General features: G+C 40.2%; 1 protein-coding gene across 2 annotated transcripts in view; it reads left to right on the top strand.

Moving 5' to 3' along the window:
• Positions 1 to 3,256: 3,256 nt before the first annotated feature.
• The window catches only part of RUSC2 (RUN and SH3 domain containing 2), a 111,692-nt gene continuing 92,993 nt past the window's right edge, over positions 3,257 to 21,955 (top strand). The window contains exons 1-2 of one of the 2 annotated variants that reach the window (XM_043979408.1): positions 3,257 to 3,647; positions 15,255 to 15,325. The gene's annotated coding sequence lies outside the window, so the exon portion shown is untranslated. The remainder of the gene's footprint in view (positions 3,648 to 15,254; positions 15,326 to 21,955) is intronic. The other variant, XM_043979409.1, reaches the window with a different exon arrangement.

Below are 21,955 nucleotides of genomic sequence, written 5' to 3'. Positions count from 1 at the left end.
CCTCCTTTTATTTACTATGTGATCTTGCAAGAGTCACAACTTCTCTGGGCCTCAGTTTCTCATTTATGAAATGAGGAATGTTACACTAGATGGCCTCTAACATCTCTTCCAGTTCTAAATCTATTAGAAATATGTATACTAGATAAGTTGATGGACCATGGTATAGCTAGAGGGAAAAACAGGCAAGAAAATAATAATCTCAAGAAAATACATCCAGAAAGTTGGATAGATAATCTATGAAAAATTTATGCAGTGTACACCAAGCTAAGCTCCAAATGGATACATGACTTAGATATAAAAGGTGAAATCATAAACAGAGGAGCTAGGAAAAAATTACTCGTCAGATATATATGAATAGGGGGAAGAGATCATGACCAAATAAGAGATAAGGATGATCGCAGGAGGTAAAATGGATAACTTTAATTATATAAAATTTTAACAGGTTTTGCACAAACAAAACCAAAAGCAACTAAAATTAGAAAAGAAGTGTGGAAATGATGGGGAGAGAAATTCATTCAACAATTTTCTCTGATAATGGTCTCAGTTCTAAAATATATAGGAGGCTAATTCAAATTTGTAAGAATAAGAGTCATTCTCCAATTGACAAAAAGTCAAATGTATAAAAAGATATTTTTCAGAGGAAGAAATCCAAACTATCAATAGACATGAAAAATTGCTTTAAATCAGAGGTATCAAATACACTGCCCTCAGGCCCACAACACTCCTGAGTGCTCCAACCAGATTAAAATGTCATTGGGAAATATTTAACAAAATAAATTAAAATAGAGTAAAACACAAATGATGTTAATACATGGTTTTCTAAGTCAAAATGAGACCCACAAGGATCCTTTGGTACAATTTAGTGGTCCCCTTTCTATTTGAGTTTGACATCAATGTTCTAATTAACTAATTAGAGTATGAAGGTTAAAAACAACTCTGAGGCACCACTTCACACCCATCAGACTGTCAGAGTTGATCAAAAAAAAGAAAACAACAAATGCTGGAGGGTTTTGTGGGAAAAGTTAGTCCCTCACACAAGAAACATTTATTAAATACCCACCATGTGTCAGGCGCAGTGTGTTTAACACTGGGGATACAAAATTAAGATAGTCCCTGCTTTCAAGAAGTTCACAATCTAATGGAGGAGATGACAGGTAAAAAAGCTGTACAAACAAGCTATATATAGCATAGACTGGAAATAATCATCATTGGGAGGGCACTAGAATTAAGAGGGATTGGGAAAAGCTTCCTGCAGAAGCTGGGATTTTAGCTTGGACTTTAAGGAAGCCAGAGAAGCCAAGAGGCACAGATGAGGGAGAGCATTCTGTGCATCTGAGACATTAATGCATTATTGGTGGAATTGCAAATTGATCCAGCCATTCTGAACAGCAATTTGAAACTGCATCCAAAAAGCTGTTAAACTCTGTGCAGACCCTTTATTGCAGACCCTAGTAGTGATACTAGGTTTATACTCCAAATAGATCAAAGGAAAAGGAAAAGGACCCATATGTACAAAGAACATTCATAACAGCTCTTTTTGTGGTGGCAAAGAATTGGGAACTGAAGAGATGCTTTTCAACTGAGGAATGGTTAAACAAGTTATTCTATACAAATGTGATGGAATACTACTGTGCTATGAGAAAATATTTTGGCATGGTTTCAGAGAAACCTGGAAACACATATGAACTGATGCTCAGTGAAGAGGCAGAAGCAGGAGAATATTTTCTACAATAACAACATTGTAAACAACTCCAAAGGACTCATAATGGGAAATGTTCTCCACATCCAGAAAAAAGAATTATGGGATTCTGAATTTTGAGGGTTTTCTATTTTGTTCTGATTCGTCTTTCACAACATGACTAATCCAGAAATATATTTAATGTGATTGTACATAAAAAAAATTGTAGACAAACAACTGTAAAAGACTTAGGAACGGGGAGGGAGGGAGAAAAATTTGAAATTGGAAATCTTACGTAAATAAAAGCTGAAAGCTAAAAAAAAAAAGTGTTACAATGGCTCCCTTTTTTAGGGGAGCATCATTTTTGCTGATCCAACTTCCCTCCAAAGGCCCTGAGAAAGAAAGGAAAAACAGTTCCTTATAATAAATAAACCTAATCAAGCAAAATTAAAAAAAAAAAAAGACTTAGCAACACCGATCATTCCAATGACCAAACATTATTCCAGAGGGCTTATGATGAAACATTACCCACCTCCTGATAGAAGGTGATTGATAGACTCAGAGGGCAGAAACATTTCTTTTGGATACCATCAGTACCTTAATTTGTTTTGCTTAACTATACATATTTGTAACAAGGAGTTGGTTTTTCTTGCTGGAGGGGTGGTGGTTGAGACAAGGCAAATTTTCATTTGAAAAAAAATTTTGAAGAACATTTGTGGAAGAACATTGAACAGAATCTCACAGGATAAGAAGACATGGATTGGAACTTAACAATTGCAAAAAAAAAAAATAATATTCCTTACCTATGGGATCATAGTAACACCTACACCCACACCTATGGATTATGGATGCATGTATATAAATTCCTCCCCTACTGGATGGTAAAATTATCTTTGTAGTTTTTCATCTTTGTATACTCAATATATAGCACACTATTTACTGAATGAACACTGTTGTTGTTTGTCCTTTCTTCTCTAAAAGGCCCATGACATAAGGGAGGTGAAGTCATGACTGTCAGTGAATTGGATTTGAGATAGGGCTGTGCAAAGTCACCAGCCTCACTCTCTCCTCCGGAGCCATGTGGGTCCAGTGAATGAACAAAAGACTGCATGAATGATTCATACCTCTTTCATAGAGAAGCCCAGATCCTTTATTTTTCCCAATTCTCTTCCTCTATCACAGGATGTTTCCTGACACTTCCTCCTTCCCCACCCTACAGAGGGGGCAGCTTGCCACTCTCCGGTTCTCAGAAACATCCAAGTTCAGGACTGGAAGGGGTGGTGTAAGTGAAGAGGGTGGCTGCTAAAGAACTTAGTAAATAGACCCAGGGCAACTAGGTCCTTAGCGCCTCCTTAGACTTTCAAATGCCCACGTTCTTCGGGCAAAGAAACATGCCTACGGACAGGCTCAGGAACGTGGGGCCAAAGGGTCCTCAAAGGCGTGGTAAGCGCGAGCCCGGGCTGGGTACATCAAAGTCCCGCCCTTGCTCTGGGTTCACACGTGGTGAGGGGCGGGGACAGCTCCCCGGGCAGAGAGCTGTAGAAGGTGGGGCTAGGACTAGTCCCGCCCACGACACTCCAAGGACAACACGGGCGCGTGACTGGCCCGCAGGGGCCGGGCCAACTGCAAGGGGCGCGGGGCGGGAGAAAGGACCGGGCCAGCCAACCACGAGACAGGGAGAGGGAGACCGACCGAAAGAGACCAAACTGGGAGAGAACTGGCTCGAGCTCGGCCGGCTCAACTGTCCGGCCGCCCGGCCCAGGAAAACTGACTGACGGACCTAGAAAGAAAGAAGGGCAGGGGTTAGGGAGGCCCCGGACTGCACCATCCGTGCTGCGGCCGGAGGGGGAACCGGCCGAACCACTAGCCTAACGGGACTGGAGGGAGCAGCCTCAGGGCGGGAAGATGAGCCCCCGGCGGCGCGTGACAGGGTCGCTGTGGAGGACGTGAAGCCTGGGCGAGGATCAAGGTAGGAGTCTCCCGCCATCTCCTTCTGGGGAGGCATCTTCTCCCCGCCCAGAGTGAGAAAGGGAAGCATCCCTGGGGAGGAGAGAAAGAGATAGGTCCCTGCTCCCAAGGGAGGAAGAGAGATCCCTTGCCCCCCCCCCGAAGAAGAGGGGTCCCCCCATCCCAGAGAAAAAGAGAAATCCCCTTGCCCCCGGCCCCCGAGAGAGAGGCTCTTCCTGCCCCCTCAGAAAGAGAGAGAAGCATCTCTATCCCCTAAGAGACCTCCATCCCCTAAGAAAGGCCCCCACCCTCTCAGGTGAGGGAAACCTCGAACCCCTCAAAAGGAGAGGTCCCCTAGGTCTTCTCAGAGAGACTTGGGGTCCCCCTCCCCTTCTGTCCCGCCTCCTCAGAACAAGAAGCCTTTGTCTTGGTCCCTTGGTCCCTCAGGGAGGCCTCCTCACTTTGCTTCCCTACCCCAAGGAAATAATACTGTGATCAGCATCCAAACTTCATCCCTCTAGTGAGGGCTACTAACCTAAATCATGCCCGTTCCTGCAGGGTTGATCTCGAGCTAAGACTCCTTCTCCCCTACCCATATAATAATAATCACAACTCATTTATGTAGTGTTATGGTTTGCAAGGAACCTTCTTCCCTAACAGCTCTGAGGAGTTACTAGTTCAAGTATTATTATCCCCATTTGGCAGAGAAGGAAGCTGAGGCCCAGAAAGGCAAAATAACTTGCCCAACATCACACAGTAGTAACATCCCGAGGATTTAGGGCCAGATCTCTTGACTCCAAGCGCAGCTCTCTATCCACTGCACCATACTGTTCAGTCCCTCTCCCTTGGCTTTTTTTTCTCTAGGTAGACAGAATATTTGAACAGAGGTGCCAAGCTGCCCTGTGGACACTTGGAACCTTTAGAGTGTGTGTGTGGGGGGTAAACTTCTTTTTAGCTTAGCAGCTACTGTGAATAACTTATTCCCCTTCCCCCTAATCATGGGGGCGTGGCCCTTTCTGACCTTTTATCCTGAAGTGGTGGTATGAATATGTCTCCAAGATAACATACCTATCCTCCTTCTATCAAAGCCAAGAGCCAGAAAGAAGTTTGTCTTTTTATGTAGACTATGCTGTGATTTCCTAGACCTATTGTCCAGGCTGAGGAGTGGAGAGAAGCAAGGGATTTCAGAGCCTTAAATCTGACCCCTTTAAACCCAGAGTAAGCTGGTAGGGGGCAGGGCTTTCCACAGAAAAAGCAGAGTGGGTCTGCCATTTGTAGTTATAACCAAATCCTTTCACTGAATATAAAGCAAACACTTTTTTGATGCCAATGACAGCTTTTTTTCTGGAGGTGCCTTTAAAGAGACACAAATACTGCTTAGGCTGTGATCTGTGTTTTTTAAGGGCTCTTAAAGCATACAATAAGAAAGGGCATGACTTTAAGTGATTCCCTAAATTATACTAGTAACATGGTAAGTGGTATGGGAATCTCAGGTAGTCATTCTTCAGCCAGTGGAGCTGATGGAGCTTAAAATATGGGAATCCTTATTGGGAAGCTGGCACTTTGGTTGAATGCTATGCACTCTCTAGGGTCACCAGGTACTTTGAATAAAGGACCCCCAATACTATACCAAGAACTTTACCAAGATTCATGGATGTTCCTCCACATTGGAGAAAGAAGGGTCAAAACATCAGGAGCAAATTAGTCCAAGTGAATGTCTCATGGGCATTAGAGTCCTAATTTCCAGAACAACTCCTGAACTATTCTGAGATATTGATGTTTTAGGGAAGACAAATGTACATAGCAGTAATTCCAATCAATCCTAATACAATAGGCACTTTAGAAGATGATATGTTGGTAGAACAGGAAACTGAAACTTGTTTTGTCTTTGATTTTGAAAAGGAAGAGTTCTTTTAAAAGATCTGACAAAGTCAGATAAAGCCTAAATCACAAAATTTCAGATATAGATTTCTGTAGTTCTTAACCCTTTTTGATTCATGAATCCCTTCAGCAGTCTGTTAAAGACTATGGACTCAAAACAGTTTTTAAATACATAAAATAAGCTACATATAGGATTACAAAGGAAACCAATTATATTTCTTACTGAGATAGTTCTTATGATTTTGAAGTATTATCTTCCCATGTAGGAATGTAAACGGTTTGATCTTTTAATATCCCTCATGAAGTCTTTTTCCTGTTTACCTTTTTATGCTTCTCCAGGGTCTTGTATTTGGAAGTCAAATTTTCTATTCAGTTCTGGTCTTTTCATCACAAATGCTTGAAAAACCTCTTTCTCATTGAAATCCCATTTTTGCCTCTGAAAGATTATACTCACTTTTGCTGGGTATGTGATTTTTGGCTGAAGTCCCAGTTCCTTTGCCCTCTGGAATATCATATTCCATGCCCTTCGGTCCTTTAATGTAGAAGCTACTTGATCTTGCTTTATCCTTATTGGAGCTCCACAGTATTTGAATTCCTTTTTTCTAGCTGCTTGCAGTATTTTCTCCTTGACCTGGGAGTTCTGAAATTTGGCTATAATATTCCTGGAGGTTTTCCTTTTGGGATCTCTTTCAGGGGGTGATCAGTAGATTCTTTCAATTTCTATTTTAGCTTCTGCTTCTAGAATATCAGGGCAATTTCCCCTCACAATCTCTTGGAGGATGGTGTCTAAGCTTTTGTTTTGGTCATGGTTTTCAGGTAGTCCAATGATTTTCAAATTCTCTCTCCTAGATTTATTTTCCAGGTCAGCTGTTTTTCCAAGAAGATATTTCACATTGCCCTCTATTTTTTCATTCAATTGGATTTGCTTTACTGTGTCTTGGTTTCTCATAAGGTGACTAGCTTCCATTTGTTCAATCCTAATTCTTAGGCAGTTATTTTCATCAGACAGTTTTTTAATCGCCTTTTCCATTTGGCTTTTCAAACTGTTGACTTTTTTCTCATGACTCTCCTACATCACTCTCAGTTCCCTTTCCATTCTTTCCTCCTTTTCTCTACTTCTTCTTCTTCTTCTTCTTCTTCTTCTTTTGGAGCGGCAATGAGGGTCAAGTGACTTGCCCAGGGTCACACAGGTAGTAAGTGTCAAGTGTCTGAGGCCGGATTTGAACTTAGGTACTCCTGAATCCAAGGCCAGTGCTTTATCCACTATGCCACCTAGCTGCCCCCTCTACATATTCTTTCTATTTCTCCTACTTTCTCTTCAAAGTCCCTTTTGAGAGCTTCCATGGCCTGAGACCAGTTCATATTTTTCTTGGAAGCTTTGGATGTTAGAGCTTTGACCCTGTTATTATCTTCTTCTTCTGAGGTTGTATTGTGGTCTGCCTTACCCCCAAAGAAGTTTTTGATGGTCTTCTGCTTTCTCTGCCTACTCATCCTGGCTTACTATTTCTTGGCTTTTAACTCCTTCTTAAAGTGTGGCGCTGCTTGCAGGACACACTGTTCCAACTACAGTGTGGCCCGGGGGATGGTTGGGCTTCTTCTCAGCCTGCCTGGCCTCACTTTCATTTGATTTTAAACTCTCTACTGGGTGGGGGGGGAGGGGTGCTGCTTCTCAGCTGTGCTCCTATCCCCAGCTTCAGAGGGTTCCAGGTGTTTTAGCTTGGGGGGGGGGCAGGTTTTAATCTCACCTGGCCTGTTCTCAGGTCCGGAGATAACCTCAGGCATACTTACTAAGCAATCAACCAGCAAAGCTTTCTTTGGTGTGGTTCTTAGCTTCTGATGAGCCTGCCTGCTCCCCTCCCCCACCTGGGCCTTCAGCTGCTCAGGATTTCTTCCTGGTTGCCCGCTGGGGTGGGACAGTTGAATCCTTCCCCCCAGTCTACTGGTACCCCCTGCACTTACCCCCCTGGGCCAGCCATTCAGCCCGACTGCGCACTCAGTCCCAGAAGACACTGGTGCTGTAGCCGATTCACAGGCACTGGGGAAAATTCCTCTGGTGGGTGTCTGGTGTGTCGGCCTGATTGCCGGGTTGGGCTTTATTTGTGGCCCAGCATGGCCCCCTGAAATCTATATATAGCAGGAGAAAACTCTCAGCCCATATTTTTGTGTGATTTTCTTGCTATTTTGGGGGTGATTATATCAGGAGCCCTGTAGGTTTAATGTCTTTCCTCTGCCATCTTGGCTCCGCCCCCCAGAAACCAATTATATTGATTTTTATCAAAATATTTAAAAAAGCAAGTTCATTGACTTCAGGATAAAAACTCTTGAACTATTCCAACCTGTCCTGAATCACTAATCAACTATTAGATATTTCCAATTAGATGTCTTGTAGGAATCTTAAATTCAACCTGTCTGAAACAAAACTTGTTGTTTATCCTTTGTTCTTTTTTTTTTCTTGCAACAAACATTTATTTTATTTTTTCCAGTTACATGTAAGGGTAGTTTTCAACATTCATTTTCACAACATTTAGAGTTCCACATTTTTCTCCCTCCCTCCTTCCCTTTCCTTCCCCCTCCATAAGACAGCAACCAGGTTATATATATACAATGCACAAATGCTCTTTTTATCAGTTCTTTCTATGGGGGTGGATAGTAAGCTTCCTCATTAGTCCCTTGGGATTGTCTTGGATCATTGCATCGTTGAGCATAGTCAAGGCATTCACAATTGCTCACTGAACAATACTGCTGTCACTATGCACAATGTCCTCCCAGATCTGCTCACTTCACTATGCATCAGGTCTTGAGTCTTTCCAGGTTTCTCTGGGATCATCCTGCTTGTCATTTTCTATAGCACAATACCATTCCACTACAATCACATACCACAGCTTCTTCCATCATTCCTCTATTGATGGACATTCCCTTGATTCTCAATTCTTAACCACCATAAAGAGTTGCTATAAATATTTTTTGTACAAATTTTCCCCCTTTCCTCTTTTTCATGATTACTATTGTTAACTGTTTCCCTTCTATCCTATTCCCTTCCCTATGATATTTATTCTATTATCCATCTTCTTTCATCCTATCCCTCTTCAAAATGGTTTTGCTTCTGTCTGTGCCCTCCACCAATCTGCCCTTCCTTCTTTTGCCCCTCTTTCTTTATCCCCTTCCTCTCCAGTTTTCCTGCAGGGTTAGAGAGATTACCCCACCCAATTGACTGTGTATGTTATTCCCTCCATGAGCCAATTCTGATGAGTAGTAGGCTTATTTACTGCCCAGATTAAATAGATTACTCCACCCAGTTGGGGTGTGTGTGTGTGTGTGTGTGTGTGTGTCTGTGTCTGTGTCTGTGTCTGTGTTAATCCCTCCTTGAGGCAACTCTGATGAGTTTAAGGTCTTTGAGCCTTTTCTGATGAGTGTAAAATTTATTTACTGCCCTGCTCCTCCCCCATCTCTTCTCGACTCCATTTTCCTGTTTCTTTCATGTAGGATTTCACCTCTGCCCTTCCCCCTCCCCCAGTGCATTCCCCTCACCCCTCAGTTTAACCCTAAAGATGTCATCATGGGGCAGCTAGGTGACACAGTGGACAAAGCATCCCCCCTGGACCCAGGGGGAATCTCAGCCAAACCCAGCCTCAGACACAAGACAGTCCCCCTCTGCATGACCCCAGGTATGTCCCCCAACTCCAATTTTTTATGGTTCTCTAGGGTCTTGTATTTGAAAGTCAAATTTGCCTTTCAGTTCAAGTGTTTTCATCACAAATACCTGAAAGTCCTCTTTTTTTTTCATTAAAGTCCCATTTTTTCCTCTGAAAGATTATACTCAGTTTTGCAGGGTAGGTGATTCTTGGTTGTAATCCCAATTCCTTTGCCCTCTGGAATATCATATTCCATGCCCTCTGGTCCTTTAATGTAGAAGCTGCTAGATCTTGTGCTATCTTGACTGGAGCTCTGCAGTACTTGAATTCTTTCTTTTTGGCAGATTGCAATATTTTCTCCTTGACCTGAGAGCTCTGCAATTTGGCTATAATATTCCTAGGAGTTTCCCTTTTGGGATCTCTTTCTGGAGGCGATCAGTGGATTCTTTCAATTTCTATTCTGTCTTCTGCTTCTAGAATATCAGGGTAATTTTCCCTTAACAATTTTCTAAGATGATGTCTAAGCTCTTTCCTTGATCGTGGTTTTCAGGTAGACCCATAATTTTCAAATGATCTCTCCTGGACCTATTTTCCAGGTCAGCAGTTTTTCCAAGAAGATATTTTACATTGCCCTCTATTTTTTTATTCATTTGGATTTGCTTTATTGTGTCTTGGTTTCTCATAAAGTCAATAGCTTCCATTTGTTCAATCCTACGTAAGTGGCTAAAATTCTAGCTAGTCTGTCTAAAATATCTAATTAGTGGTCGCCAATAAATTATAAGCTTTAGCAAGAGTTAGACTTTTAACATTTATTAAGGAGAATAAGAATTTGGTGAAGAGAACGATTAAGGCCTAGATTCATCTATCTATCTTGGGGAGCTACAATTCTGCTCCGCTCTCCACGAGAGTCCTAGCAAAAGAAAGTCAGAGAACCAGCCTTGCCCCTTCTTCCTCCCACAAGCAAACATCACTTCCTGACGCCCAAGAAAAGCCACATGGCTTGCCCTCAGGCACCTTTTCCTCATGGCGGAGCTTTCCTACAGTAAGTCTCCAACAGGTGGTGTCATTCCAATCATTAAACCTAATTCTTAGGCAATTATTTTCACCAGAGAGCTTTTGTACCTCCTTTTGGCCAATTTGACCTTTCAAGTTGTTGACTTTTTTCTCATGTCTTTCCTGCATCACCCTCATTTCTCTTTCCATTTTTTCCTCTACCTCTCTAACTTTATCTTCAAAGTCCTTTTTGAGCCCCTCTATGGCCTGAGACCAATTCATATTTTTCTTGGAAGCCTTAGATATAGGGGCCCTGACATTAACATTTTCCTCTGAGGGTACACCTCAATCTTCCTTGTCACTGAAGAAATTTTCTATGTTCCTCACCTTTCTCTGTCTGCTCATCTTGCCTTTCTTTTACTTGACTTTTAGCTTCTTAAAGTGGGGCACTGTTTCCAGGCTGCAGTACCCCAAGCTTCAGAAGTCCCAGGTGGTATGATTTAAGGAGGATCAGGTTCTTCACTCACCTGGCCTGTTCCCTGGTCCTTAGATGACCCCAGACCAACTTGCTAATCAGACAGCTTTGTGTGTTATGGTTGTCAGCTCTGATGAGCCTGTGCCCCTCCCCCACCTGGCCCACTGCTACCCAAGCCTACCTCCTGGTTCCCAGTAGGGGTGGAAAACTCAAATTCTGCCCCAGCACCAGCATAGACCCCTGTAGTCTCCCCCTGCCCAGGGCTCAGCCCACTCACCAGACTGTGAGCTTAGTTCCAGATGACACTGGTGCTTCAGCTGATTCAGAGGTTGTGGGGTTGGCCTTGACTCCTGTATCAGCACAGCAGCTCCCTCCTTCCGACCTTCCAAGCTGTTCTTGGTTAGAAGATGATTTCAGCACATTTTTCTGTGGGTTTTGCTGCTCCAGGCATTGTCCTGTGGCATTATTTGGATGTTTTTTGGAGCAATCATGTCATGGGTTCGAGAGCTCACTGCTTTTCCTCTGCCATCTTGGCTCCACCCTGGAAGTCTTGTCTTTTGTTCTTAAAGAGAACCCATGACATCAAAAGGATTATGTCTTGACTTGCAAGTGTATTGGGTTTAAGTGAGGCAGGACTGTGCAGAGTCATCAGCCTCACTCTCTCCTCAGGGGTCATCTGAATCCAGTGGCAGGCAAGACATAAGTCAGGACAACTGGAGATGACACTAGATGCAGTGGGAGACCATGGCTGTTTTAACCTAAGGTCTTTCCCAAGTCCAGTTTGTCTGAGGCAGTGTTCTCCTTGTTATCATTTCACTTTTCATCAGTTCATGTAAATCTTTCCAAAAGGTTTTTTTCTGAAATCATCCTGCTTGTCATTTCTTATAACACAGTAGTATTCCATCACAATCAAGTACTATAACTTGTTCAGCCATTTTCCAATCAATGGGCATCCCCCTCAATTTCCAATTCTTTACCACCACAAAAAGAGCTACTATAAATATTTTTGTGCAAATAGGTTCTTTTCCCTTTTCTTGGTCTCTTTGGGATACAGAACCAGTAGTAGTATTGCTGGATCAAAGGATATTCAGTTTTGTTTTGGTTTTTTACCCCTTTAGGCATAGTTCCAAACTGTTCTCCAGAATTGTTGGACTAGTTCACAACTCACCTCTAATATGTGTCATTTTCCTTTTCTGTCCTGTTAGCCAATCTAATAGGTATGAGGTGGTACCTCAGAATTGTTTTAATTTGTTTTTCTCCAATAAAGACTGATGTATAACATTTTTTCATATGGCTAGAAACAATTTACTTCATCTAAAAACACTTCATATTTTTTATTATTTATCAATTGGCAAACAGCTCGTTTCTATAAATTTGACTTGGTTTTCTATATATTTGAATGATGAGGGCTTTATTAGAAAAGCTTGCTTCAGAAATTTTTTCATAGTTATGATTGCTAATTGTATTGCCCTCCATCCTGTTCCCCCTCCCTTTATTCTATTCTTTCTCTTCTTTTTCCCTGTCTTTTATCAAAAGTATTTTGCTTCTTATTACTGCCTACTGAATCTGCCTTCCCTTCTATGAGCACACACATCCCTTCTCTTATACCCTTCCCTTCCTACTTCCCTGTAGGATAAGATAGATTTCTATGACCAATTGAGCATATATGTTATTCTCTCTTTGAATAAATTCCAATAAGAGTAGGGTTCAAGCCTTTTCTGCCACCTCCCCCATCTCCTCCACTGTAAAAGTTCTTCTTTGCTTCTTTTATGTGAGATAATTTGCCCCATTCTACCTCTCCCTTTCTCTTTCTCTCATTGTATTCCTCCTCACCCCTTAATTTTATTTTTTTTAGATATCATCCCATCTTATTCAACTCATACCTGTGCCCCCTATCTATCTATCTATCTATCTATCTATCTATCTATCTATCTATCTATCTATCTATCTATCTATGCCCTCTAACTGCCCTAATAATGAGAAAGTTCTTATGAGTTATTGGCATCATCTGCCCATGTAGGAATGTAAACAATTTAACCTTATTTAGTCCCTATGATTAACCTTTCCTGTTTACCTTTTTATGTTTCTCTTGAGTCTTATATTTGAAAATTAATTTCTGTTCAGCTCTGGTCTTTTCATCAGGAATGATAGAAAGTCCTCTATTTCATTGAATATCCATTTTTTTCACCTGAAGGATTAAACTCTGTTTTGATGGTTGTAATCCTAGTTCCTTTGCTTTCTGGAATATCATATTCCAAAACCTGCTATTATTTATTGTAAAGGCTGCTAAATCTTGTGTTATCCTTACTGGGGCTCCATGATATTTGAATTACTTCTTTCTGGCTGCTTGCAGTATTTTCTTCTTGACCTGGGAGCTCTGGAATTGGAGCTCTGGAACTTGGCTATAATATTTCTGGGAGTTTTCATTTGGGGATCTCTTTCAGGAGGTGGTTGATGCATTCTTTCAATTTCTTTTTTAGCCTCTGATTTTAAAATATCAGGGCAGTTTTCCTTGATAATTTCGTGAAAGATTATGTCTAAGCTCTTTTTTGGATCATGGTTTTCAGGAAGCCCAATAATTTTAAAATTATCTCCTGGATCTATTTTCCAGGTCAGTTGTTTTTCCAGTGAGATATTTCACATTATCTTCCATTTTTTCATTCTTTTGGTTTTGTATTATTGTTTCTTGATTCTTCATAGTCATTAGCTTATACTTGATCAATTCTAATTTTTAATGAATTTAAATTCAGTGAGCTTTTGTACCTCTTCCATTTGGCCAATTCTGCTTTTAAGAAGCTCTTTTCTTCAGTGATTTTATATATATATATATATATATATATATATATATATATATATATATATTTGCATTTGGCCAATTCTGCTTTTCAAGATATTCTTCTCATTGGACTTTTGTACCTCTTTTACTATCTGGCCTATTCTGTTTTCTTAAGGTGTCATTTTCTTTAAAAAAAAAAAACATAAAAGTATTATATTGTTTCCAGTTACATGTAAAGATAGTTTTCACAATTTGTTTTTGTTTTTGTTTTTGAAGGGCAGTGAGGGTTAAGTGATTTGCCCAGGGTCACACAGCTAGTAAGTGTCAAGTGTCTGAGGACAGATTTGAACTCAGGTCCTCCTGAATCCAAGGCCAATTCTTTATCCACTGCGCCACCTAGCTGCCCCCTCACCATTTGTTTTTATAAGATTTTTAGTTCCAAATTTTTCTCCCTCCCTTTCCTCCCCCCCAAACAGAAAGCAATCTGATATAGGTTATATATGTACAATCATATTAAACATATTTCTGCATTATCATATTGTGAAAAAAGAGTCAGAACACAAAGGGAAAACCTCAAAAAAGAAAAAAAAACAGCCAAAAAGTAGAAACAGTATTGTTCAATCTGCCTGCATTCAGAATCCATAATTCTTTTTTCTGGGCGTGGAAAACATTTTCTTTCATGAGTTCTTTGGAATTGTCTTGGATCATTGCACTGCTGGCTGCTATCTATCACAGTTGATCATCACACAATGTTGCTGTTATTGTGTACAATGTTCTCCTGGTTCTGCTCACTTCACTCAGCATCAGCCCACTTAAGTCTTTCCAGGTTTTTCTGAAATCTGCCTGCTCATCATTAATTTTTTTAATCATAAAAGTATTTTATTATTTTCTAGTTACATGTAGAGATAGTTTTCCACATTTGTTTTTTTTTTAATATTTCTAGTTTCAGGGAGCAGCTAGGTGGCACAGTGGATAAAAGCACCAGCCCTGGATTCAGAAGTACCTGAGTTCAAATCCAGCCTCAGACACTTAACAGTTACTAGCTGTGTGATCCTGGGCAAGTCACTTAACCCCCATTGCCCTGCCAAAAAAAAGAAAGAAAGAAATAAAGAAAAGATTTCTACTTTCAAATTTTTCTCCCTCCCCAAGACAGCAAGCAATCTGATATAGGTCATATATGTACAATCACATTAAACATATTTCATGCTGTGAAAGAAGAAGCAGAGCAAAAGGGAAAAACTTCAAAAAAAGAAAAACAATTAAAAAAATAGAAATAGTATGCTTAAATCTGCATCTAGATGCCACAGTTCTTTTTTTCTGGATTTGGAGAGCATTTTCCATCATGAGTCCTTTGGAAGTATCTTGGACCATTGTATTGCTGTGAAGAGTCAAGTCTATCACAGTTGATCAACATACAATGTTGTTGATACTGTGTACAATGTTCTTCTGGTTCTGCTCATCTCACTCATCATCAGCTCACGCAAGACCCTCCAGGTTTCTCTGAACTCCTCCTGCTCATCATTTCTTACAGCACAGTAGTATTCCATTGTATTCATATACCACAACTTGTTCAGCCATTCCCCAATTGATGGGCATCCCCTCAATTTCCAATTCCTTGCCACCACAAAAAGCAGCTATAAATATTTTTATACATGTGGGTCCTTTTCCTTTTTTTATGATCTCTTTGGGAAAAAGACTTAATAGTGGTATTGCTGGGTCAAAGGGTATGCACAGCTTTATAGCCCTTTGGGTATAGTTCCAAATCACTCTCCAGAATGGTTGGATCAGTTTAAGGTGTCATTTTCTTTAGTATTTTTTGTGCCTTCTAAATTGTCTTGGGCTGAAAAATTGTTTTACCCCATCCTTTTGTAGGTTCTGCTGCTCAAAAATTTGCTTTAAGGCATTATTTAAAGATGTTTGGAGAGGTTTGCGGGAGAGCTCAGGTGAGTCTCTGCCTTTTCTCAGCCATCTTGGCTCCACCCTCTGAGTTTATGTGCACTACTCTGTTTCTTAGCCAGTACCAAATTGTTGTGATGATTACCACTTTTGTTGAGAAAATTTCTAAGTCCAATGAAGAAAAAGAAACAGCGAAGTTTCCAAGTCATAGAAAGATAGGTTTATTGAGAGAGGGTACCTGTCTCATAATAAAGCCGGTCAGGCAGGGATAGGACCTGAAAGACCCTGAGCAGTGCTAGTCTTAGATTTTTGTACCCCTATGAGGCTTAAATGCTTATATACCTTACTATTTTTAAACAAACTCCTCCCACAATGGAATACACCCCAAGTGGTACATGTGTATAAGTTTACCATCAAAGGGGATGGCTAGGTGGTGCAGTGGATAAAGCACCAGCCCTGGATTCAGGAGGACCTGAGTTCAAATCCGGCCTCAGACACTTACTAGCTGTGTGACCCTGGGCAAGTCACTTAACCCCCATTGCCCCGCCCCCCCAAAAAAGCTATATTAAATTAAATAAGTTTACCATCAAGACTTGATAGCCCCTTTTCCACTTAAACAAATGCCACCTTACTTGCTAAAATCTGCCAACTTGGGTTGCTGGCCACTTTGTTGCTGACCAGATGAATGTCAGTTAGATGGTTTCTAGACTTGATGGTCATATGGCATTAGATTTTGCTCTACTAGTATCTGTCTTACTTATTCCATTATTATTTGATTAAGCTACTAAAGAATACCACTAAGGAATATCTAAACATATTAAATTGCCATTTGCAGGCTAAATACTGATTATTACCATAGTTAAATCACTTTAAGGGTTGGGGGAAATCTAACTAACAATTTTTTTTTTTTTTGCTGGGCAGTTGGGGTTAAGTGACTTGCCCACGGTCACACAGCTAGTAAGTGTTAAGTGTCTGAGGCCGGATTTGAACTCAGGTCTTCCTGAATCCAGGGCTGGTGCTCTATCCACTGTGCCACCTAGCTGCCCCTCACTAACAATTTTTAATATAAGTTGACATTTGTTACTAATCTGCCCTCCTTCCCTTTTTTCATTTATTCCTTTGATATTCTTGATTTGTTCTTCCAAATGAATTATATTATTATTTTTCTAACTCCATAAGATAATTCTTTGGTAATTTGGTATAGTACTGAATAAATAAATTAATCTAGGTAGATTTGTCATTTTTATTTTATTGGCTTAGCCTACCCATGAGCAATTAATATTTCTCTAATTGTTTAGGTCTCTCTTTGTGTGAAGAGTATTTTGTAATTGTGTTCATATAGTCTCTGAGATTAGCAGGTAAACTCCCAAGTATTTTATATTGTCTGAAGTTAGAATAGAATAGAATTTCTTTTTCTATTCCTGTTGGGTTTTGTTGGTAATGTATAGAAATTCTGATGATTTATAAAGGTATGTTTTATATTCTGCAACTTTGCTAAAGTTAATTATTTCAACTAGTTTTTTAGCTGATTTTCATGAGTTCTTTAAGTATATCATCATGTCATCTGCGAAGAGCAATGGTTTTGTTTCCTCATTGCCTATTTTTATTCCTCCAATTTCTTTTTTTTTTTTTTTTGCGGGGCAATGGGGGTTAAGTGACTTGCCCAGGGTCACACAGCTAGTAAGTGTCAAGTGTCTGAGGCTGGATTTGAACTCAGGTACTCCTGACTCCAGGGCCGGTGCTTTATCCACTGCTCCACCTAGCTGCCCCCTCCAATTTCTTTTTCTTGTCTAGAATTTCTAATACAATGTTGAATAATAGTGATAATGGACATCCTTGCTTCAGTGCTGATCTTATTGGGAAGGCTTCAAGTTTACCCCCTTTACAGATAATAATAGCTGATGGTTTTGGATAGATACTGCTTGTCATTTGAAGAAAGGCTTCATCCCTTTTTTTTTTCCATTCTTATGGCCACATTTGTAGTTTAAGCCTTCAAAACTCTTCATTTGGACTATTGCTATAGCTTCCTAATTGGTCTCCCTACCTCTCTTACTTTAAGTCCATCCTCTATAATACAAGTGTCAAATTGATGTTCCTATAGCATAAATGTGACCTGCTTAAGAAGCACTGGTATACTAACTCCTTCCTTCATTTGGTGTTTAAAACACTTCACACTTTGGCTCTAGCCTACCTCTCCAGCCTTATAGCACATTGTTCTTTTATATACACTGTGTTCCAACCAAACTGTACAACGTGCCATTCGCTATATGTGCCATGTTACTGGGGAACATATACTTACCTTCAGTGCTTACTAGTTACATAGTAGAACCAATGGTTAGCCATGTCCTCACCATCATTGAAGATTGTGTCAGTATATAATGCAGTTGGAATCATTCCATCCCAGGGGGAAATATTTTTGTGTGTGTGAAACAATCCCAAGCAGGAAAGATTCAACACTAAGTGACAAATATGAAACCCAATACTACCTTAGGGTTTAAAAAATTATTTAATAGACTTATACCTCCCCAAAAACCAGTATGGTGGCCCCTTAATCTCTCTATAGCTACCAGTTGTTCACTGACTTTTGGGATTCTCTTGATGAGGGTAGACATCCTCCTCTTTCTCCCTTTTTTCACCCAAGACAAGACAGGTTGAAATTTTTAAAAATAATTTTTATGAGGGCCTCATGTGACCCTCACACTTATACTCATTGGTTGGATGCCTACAAGGCAGGTTCTTGCTCATGTCCTTTGACCATTTATCTGTTAAGCAATGGGTCTTATATATTTGAAATAATTTTCCTACATATATTAGACCGTTAAGAGTTATTTGATGCTAAGATTTATCTCTTAAAGCCAACTGTTTTCAAAAAAAAAAAAAGAACTGTAAAGTCAACTGTTTTCCCAGGAAGGAAGATTTCATTAGCATTATGTCTCCTGGTGATGGAAGATGATCACTCAAATGGCTTATAGTGCTGTGAGGAGTAGCAGTAAAGCCCTAAAGCCACAAAATTGAGAGAAAGGGGGCCTGGACTTTATGCTCACTATTACAGCAAATTATTCAGATAACTCAGATAGATATTATTCAAGCCCAATGAGAAAGGGCTTGCCTGCCTAGCAGCCTTAAGTGCGTTTCCTTTTGGAGGGGTTCTAAGCCCTCAGAACAGTTCCTTAAGGCTAAATATTTATATGAGGCTCTGTGGGGTAAGAAACGGACTTTAGAGAATGTTCTGTTGTTGTCTGTGTAGCAGTCACAGCTATGTTTTCCTTCTGGGTGGAGTTCCATCCCCAAAGTGGCAGTTTAAGTCTGAGAGGGTTGAGGAACTGCATACTTACCTCTAGTTATCAGTTTCTACTGAAGTTCCACTTTAACCATGAAAGATAACATTGGATTTAATTTTTCCCCAGCCATTGAGATTTTCTATTCCCCAGCTCCCTTTTAAGCTAACTGGAAATTGGGGAGTTGATGTGGCCATTGACACCTGAGATCTCTTCCAGTTCTAGTTTTATGATTCTGTGGACATATTCCAAATACTGTTGTGGAAAGTGAGACTCACTAAAATATAGGAGGGCTTATTCCAGTGACAGTCCTTTGAGTTTCCCTTCCAGAGGGAGCTAAGTCTGAAGAACTTTAAAACCCTATGGAAAGTGAATGGAACTTTTTTTTGTTTTGTTTTGGTTTGTTTGGTTTTTTTTAGTAAGGCAATTGGGGTTAAGTGACTTGCCCAGGGTCACACAGCTAGTAAGTGTTAAGTGTCTCAGGGTGGATTTGAACTCAGGTACTCCTGAATCCAGGGCTGGTGCTCTATCCACTGTGCCATCTAGCTGCCCCAAGTGAATGGAACTTTAAAAAGTGGGAGCAGTGGATTAATTTTTGTTTTGTTTTGTTTTGAGGGGCAATGAGGGTTAGGTGACTTGCCCAGGGTCACACAGCTAGTAAGTGTCAAGTGTCTGAGGCCAGATTTGAACTCAAGTCTTCCTGAATCCAGGACTGGTGCTTTATCCACTGCACCACCTAGCTACCCCCGGATTAATTTTTTAAATAAGTTCTGGCTCCCCACTACCCAATAAATGGATAAGTGCCATGTTACCTTGAGTGTGCTCGATCTAGAGAACATTTTAAAACACAGCCCTGGGGACCTAGACATGAGATTTCTCAGATTAAACTGTGAGTAGAAACAATAAAAGCTAGAGTTGTTGATTTGGGAAGCCATTCCCAAGATTAGACCAAGTCTGTATGAGCCCAAAGTGTGGGTTTCAAAACAGTAGGTTACATATATATGTTATAAATTAAAATGGACTGGTGTCCATAATAGGGGATAATGATTAGCACATTTATTAAAGTTTCATGTATAAGTCTTTGTGAAGAACAAATATTTTTTAATCCTAGCTTAATATTATATTAACATATTTGCCTGAGCAATGTGAAAAAGTCATGCTAGAAAATAGGACAAATTTTCTGGTGGAATCCAGGATCCTACCATATATGGAATTCACATTTTCCAGAACTTTTTAGCAATTTAAATATTCTGAGAGGAAAATGACCCCTGCTCAATAATCCTCTGGAACTCAGCGGTGATATGTCAAAGGCTCTTTTATTTATTTATTTCTTGCGAGAAAGGGCACCACAAGCAATAATTTAGTGTGCAGCTAGCAGGTACAAAGCATAGGAGCTCAAAGACCCCTCCCCTTTTTTTTGCAGGGCAATGAGTGTTAGGTGACTTGCCCAGGGTCACACAGCTAGTAAGTGTCAAGTGTCTGAAGCCAGATTTGAACTCAAGTCCTTCTGAATCCAGGGCCAGTGGTTTAACCACTGCGCCACCTAGCTGCTCCCAAACCATGCTAGACTGTTTTATTTTGTTTTGTTTTGTTTTATTTTGTTCATCCCCCCCACCCCCCCACCCCCGTTTTTATCCCTAGCTCCTAATGCGAAATGGACCCTCCCCTTGTTCAACAGTGGCTGATTACTTAAGGGTTACAATCTAAGCAAGAAAGCTAGCTAATTGGAACTTAGTATTCTTTTTTTTTTTTTAAAGTGAGGCAATTGGGGTTAAGTGACTTGCCCAGGGTCACACAGCTAGTGTTAAGTGTCTGAGGCCAGATTTGAACTCAGGTATTCTTGACTCCAGGGCCGGTGCTCTATCCATTGCGCCACCTAACTGCCCCAGAACTTAGTATTCTTAACCCTAATTTCCATAATATTCTTTGAATTCTTAGCTAATGGGGAAGTAACACAGGGACATTACTTCAGTCCTCCCTTATATGGACACATCCCAGGAGAGGACCTAATTGAGACCAGCTCAGGGCTACTTGATCTTTCTGCTGGAAGGAAGGGGAACTGAGACCTGAGTACTCAAACAGGTCTGGAGGAGTGTAATTTGAATGGTGCTGATGTGGCAGTTGTGTCCTACTGAGAGGCATGAACAACAGAGAAATAAACAGGACCCTGATCAGCTGATTTGCTAATTGTTCTGACCTATCACTGTGTCACTAATTTACTGTTTAATTTTGGGCAAGTCATTTCACTTATTTAGGCCTCATCTGTAAAGCAAGAGAGTTGAACCAGAATCTCAAGCTCAAACTTTGTGAGTCTGTGGATTCTGGGTGAAAGGTGCATTTTCATTTGGTGGAAACACAAATGAAATTGATTGGGCCTCTTAAGGAAACCCTTATATTCTACATGCTGTGTCAGAGGATTCATTTATGCTAGGTCCTGTAGACAATGGATAATTCAGGTGGAGTCATTGTGTGGAAAGATTGTGATTCACAAAGAGGAGTTGGGAATTGGCTTTCAGCTCTTGTATGTGTTTGTGTCTGTTGAGGTATTTCCTGGGATAAAACCAACCCTGCTGAAGATGACTTAGAAACACTGACTACAACTCTTTTGGAACCGAACAAGAAAGAATAGGCAAAAACTTCAGCCAAAGATTAGAGAGGAAAAAAGTTTCAATCAACAGATAAGATAATTTTGGTCATTTAATGATCTTTTGAGGCTAGATATAAGTTTTTCTTCCTTTAAAGTTGCTAAAAATAAGGATAGGACAGATTGCCAGATTATAATAAAGGGTTTAACTGCTTCATAGTTTTTCAGGTGGCATATATGTCCATATGTCTACTTTAGGACAAATATATGTAATATAATATATCTCAGAGTTCTTCAATATGTCTTTAAGACTTTGGTCCTTGTAAACACAATTAATTTCCAGATTTTTGTCTGTTCTGTGTGTGTGTGTGTATTGTGTTGGCGGCATCAGCTAACATTCTATAATTTGAAAGAACAATTAACAAATCTCTAAATCAAGACCCTCTAATTATAGCTCAATTTACAAAATGTTTTACGGTTTTTGAAGCTTTTTTAAGTACATTATGCCAATTGATCTTATGATAACCCTATTTGGTAGGTGCTTTTAATTTACTTGTTCTACACATGAAAAAAGTCCCAAAGAGGTTAAGTTTTATGTCCAGCGGTCACATGGCTAGGAGGTGTCTGAAGTGGAATTCAGACCCTGGTCCTGATGACTCTAAGACTGATGTTCTATCTACTAGAATTTATTAGCTTCAGTGAGACTGTATTTTAATTATAATTATTGCAAGCATTTATTATGTGCTTAGTTTGTACCAAGCATTGTTATGTTTATAGAAGTATAATTTAATCAGTTTCCTTGTTGGTCTTCCCTG

Source organism: Dromiciops gliroides, chromosome 1, assembly GCF_019393635.1.
Source record: "Dromiciops gliroides isolate mDroGli1 chromosome 1, mDroGli1.pri, whole genome shotgun sequence".
In the NCBI taxonomy this organism is placed as follows: domain Eukaryota; kingdom Metazoa; phylum Chordata; class Mammalia; order Microbiotheria; family Microbiotheriidae; genus Dromiciops; species Dromiciops gliroides.
The sequence above is the reverse complement of the archived record's forward strand: the minus strand, read 5'-3'. Positions and strand labels throughout refer to the sequence as shown.